The following is a 4,381-nucleotide window of genomic DNA, read 5'->3' as shown; positions in this document are numbered from 1 at the left end:
GCCAGGGAAAAGCCTGCCAAGGGTCTGAATACATGCAGTGCCAGATTACGCATGATAAGCACAATGAGATGCCTGCGCTTTCCACACGGGTGGGTCCTGTCCTTCGCCCTTAGACTGCAGGAGCAGGACCCACGAGCAAGATGTCTGTGGCTCAGATTCCTCCCCATTTAGAATGGATGTCTGACAGGCTAATTTTCTCCCCGGGGTGCCTGGATTCCTCACAGCTAAGCGTCTCTTTTAACTGCTTTCAGTTGGGGGAAAAGCTGTAAACTGTCATTCTAGACACAAGCAGACGTGAAAGGCAAACCTTTCCATCACACCAAGCAAGCCCTGCAAGGAGGCAGCGCCCCGCCGTGTGCTCTCTCAGGAGTATCCCTTGCACAAACGTGCTTTCTCTTGCTCAACAATTTTCATTTTTATTGCAAGCACAAAGTCTCATTCCCTTTCTATCTGGCGACGCATCTGACCTGCAACCTCATCACTCCACCATCGAAGTGCCCGTATCTACATAGCTGGGGAGGGTGAGGCAGGTGCCCTCCGACAGAGAACATGTCAGCTGGTGCGGCCCTGAGGAAAAATCAGTTAAACACCACACATGCAAGCTCCTTCAAAACCTGTCCGTACCCTAATGCCAACAGGTAAGCATACACCAAGGTTCACTACAGCATTATTCAGGAAAGCCAAAAGGTGGAAACCACCTAAATGTCTACCAGCAGTTGAACAATTACCCCAAAATGTGGTGTATCCATGACTAACATTAGCCACAAAAAGAAATGGAAGTCCCGATACAAGTTTCAACATGGAAGAACCTTGAAAATGTGCCAAATGAAATATTACTAGTTTCCTAAGAGCAGATATTGTCCTCACTGCTGTACAGTCGGTGCCAACCCCTTGCAACCCTGTAGCACGGGGTCTAGAACTGCCCCTGTGGGTCTGCGAGACTGTCATGGTTTACGGGACTAGAAAGCCCATCTTTCTCAAGAGGAGCAAGCGGCTGATGGCTTTCAACTGCTAACCTTACAGACCACAGCCCAACGAGTAACCACGACTTCCACCAAGGCTCCTAGGCAAATATTACATAGTCCCACTTATAGGAAATATCTACAACAGGCAAGTGTATAGTGACCCACTCCAAGTTTACTAGTGGTTATGAAGGGTGTCTGGGAGGCTGGGGAAGAGGGAAACTGGCTTCTTAGGAAGTCACTGAAGGGCTGGAACTCTCTATCAGTTGAACAATGTGATAAACATAATTAATGTCACTGAATTGTACAGGTGGAAAATGTTGAAATGAAAAATCTTTTGTTGCATATATTATTTATCACATTTTTTGAAGGTGGTGTCCTTTGGCTCAGCAATTTGGTTTTCTAAGAATGGAGCCAAGCACAATAATCCCAAATTCATGAAACAAACAAGCCAAAAAAACCCTTCATCTACAAAGACATATCACGTGGTACTATTTATATTTACCTAGACAAGTGGACCAGGAGCCCTAAGTAGCATGAGGGGTTGCACGGTGGGCTTCCAATCACAAGGTCAGCAGTCTGCACCCACCAGCCGTTCTCCAGGAGAAAGATGAAGTTTTCCGCTCCCCATAAAGTCTTACATCCTTGAAAACCCAAGGGGCCAGTTCTACTCTCTCCTGCAGGGTCACAGTGAGTTAGAATTGACTTGATGGCAGTGAGCCTGAAGTTAACAACAATCCTAAATATCCACTAGCAGACGCACTGAAATTAAATTTTGGTATAGTATATTGTGTCTGGGTAGACTACAGAAACAAATCCATAGACACTCAGGTGTATATAAGAAAGAGGTTTATATATAAGAGCAATTGAATATTGAGAAAACATCCCAGGCCAGTCCAGATCAAGTCCGTAAGTCCAATATTAGCCCATATGTCTGATACCAATCTATAAATCAAATTCAGATTCACGAAGCACATTAAATGATGCTGAATGCAGAAAGATCACAGGCCAGTGAATGGAAAGTCTTGTGGATCCAGTGGCATTGTAATCATCTCTATGCTGGCAAAGGTCTCCACGTGGCTTCTAAAGCTCCCAGGGCTTCGGCTCCATCAGGGTAGGTCCATGTGGCTTCTCCACAGGATGTCTTGCAGGGAGTCCACAGAAAGAGTGTGTCTCGTGCCTCCAAGGAGGAATACCGGAGTTCCCAGAATCCTCAGGAGAAGGCCCTGTCCTTACAGAGGCCTCATTGGCTATATCCTGACTGACAGGTTAGACTCCACCCCTTCACTGTTAATCCTCACACTGACACCGAATTATCTAACATATAGCCACTGTGTATGTTGTAATGTTAAGGTTTTAAAATATGAAAGCAACACTCTAAAGTACATCCTCCAGATGATCTCGACTGTGCCTTTCTTCTCCCAAATGTTCTAAAACAGCCACATGTTATTATTGTTATCATCTGCAAATAAAAAGCATACCGAGGATGTGAAGGATTGAAGGAAACATGCAAGCCAAATATTCTTCTCCCTTTTTGTGCAGACAAAAAAAGCTAAGCTGAAAGCCAAATGTAGTAAAACACAATCAGATAGGGTTTATAAAGGATTAAAAAAGGAATCAGCAACAGACAATTGCTAGAACTATATTTTCCAGATTGTCTATGGCAAACTTAATTCAAAAGTGGCATTCCTGACTGGAAAACTACACTAGTCAAATTTAAACAGGTATCAAAGACCGTATCACTTTGTTCCACAAATTTATTCAACAGTCAACAAATATGTATGGTTCACTTCCTCTTTGCCAGGTGCTGGGGAGCCAACAGTGAAGAAAACAGATGGGTTTTGAGCACTTAAGTAGCTCAGTGACTGTAAGGAAGGATTTGTATACATCAACCCAAGTGAAGACGAGTATGTAGAAGTCAACACAGCCAGGGCTTAGAAGAAAGTGGGAATGATTGCTTCTTAAAGGGGATGAGACTGGGTGGTGGTGAAGAAAATGGTCCTAAATTTTAAACATGGCCGTCAACTGGGAATACACGACTGAACTGCACACTTTAAATGGGTGACTTGTGCATGGTATGTGAATTATATCTCAATATAGCTACAGTTTTTGAAAGGGAGAGGGGGAGGTCCACAAAATACTTTAAACAATATACCCAAATGGGCCAACAGTGCTTCTTTATAGCCAATTTGACCGTCTCCACATCAGGACATTTCTTTTCAGTTAAAAGTGACAATAATAGTCTCACTCTTCCAAGATTTTCACACCAACTGCTTCTTTACACAGGAAGAGTAAACAAACCGGACAATTATACACACACATATCTTGCAACGGCTTAAATCTTTCACTACACAGTAGCAAAATTACAGTTATGAAGTAGCAACGAAAATAATTTTATGGTTGGGGGGACACCACAACATGAGGAACTGCATTAAAGGGTGGTGGCATTAAGAACGTTGAGAACCACTAGTAGAAGAATAAGCTTAGCCATAATTATCAATTAACCAGGAAAAGGGGTAATGAAATGCCTTGACGTTGGAGTTTAAAACTTGTTGCTCCAATTACTTAATACCATTTAATGCTGCTACCAAAATATACAAAAATGACACAAAAAGACAAATGTTTGATCTGAAAACACTGATCCTGCCTCACTTGTGTTTTTCATATTTTCGTAGAGAAGAGGGGAAATGGTTATGTTGTTGCTTTTTCGTGTTGTCAAGAGGCAGAAGGGCTGTTAGTGCTTCCCAGCAAAACACGCCATTATCAATCACATCTAGAGGCCAAAGACAGATCCCAAAGCAGGGAACTCGTGAAAATGGCGAGTTTGTCCATTTCCCACCTCATCTGTTCAGTTCACTCCCTGGCTGTCTAACATATGCCTATGTGAAAACCCACTGCCCATTTTTATTCTCTGTATTGTTCTGTGAGACTGGAAACATTCGTTTCATTAAGCTTAAAAGGGGAACTATGAGGGAGCTTCAAAGAGTTTGTGGGAAAATGGAATTAGAAGATAATGTGATTTTCCACCAATGTTTTTGTAGCCTCTTCTTGCGAAGAGTTTTGTTGTCTATAACATCTCGATCACTTTTATTTATACTAAAATAAATTCAGCATACCACTGAGAACTTAGCAGAGGTACTTAACATGCTGCAACAGTCCCATGAATAGTGGATGAATGGATCTGAACACTTGTACAATTGGGTGTAGGGGCCACTCTGTTTGCCACCACCAGTGATGGAGGCTCACGCAACCATTCCATGCTGTCAATGGCCACCCTGAGAACCAGCAACTCACACGACATGTAAGATAATGGGAAGTTCATGGCCAAGAGGCAGAGTGGTCCTACTTAACTAGTGGTTCCTTCGGTCCCTCAACACCTCTGCTGGAAGTTCTTGGTGAGGATCCAAGCTTGATCTTTT

General features: G+C 43.0%; 1 protein-coding gene across 4 annotated transcripts in view; it reads right to left on the bottom strand.

Moving 5' to 3' along the window:
- ZNF608 (zinc finger protein 608) overlaps nt 1-4,381 on the bottom strand; it is a 120,413-nt gene that overhangs the window by 54,939 nt on the left and 61,093 nt on the right. The gene's annotated exons all lie outside the window — the stretch shown is intronic.

Source organism: Echinops telfairi, unplaced genomic scaffold, assembly GCF_000313985.2.
Source record: "Echinops telfairi isolate 266 unplaced genomic scaffold, ASM31398v2 ScPeMD7_7469;HRSCAF=8507_1, whole genome shotgun sequence".
Taxonomy (NCBI): domain Eukaryota; kingdom Metazoa; phylum Chordata; class Mammalia; order Afrosoricida; family Tenrecidae; genus Echinops; species Echinops telfairi.
This window is presented reverse-complemented; position numbering and strand designations above follow the sequence as displayed.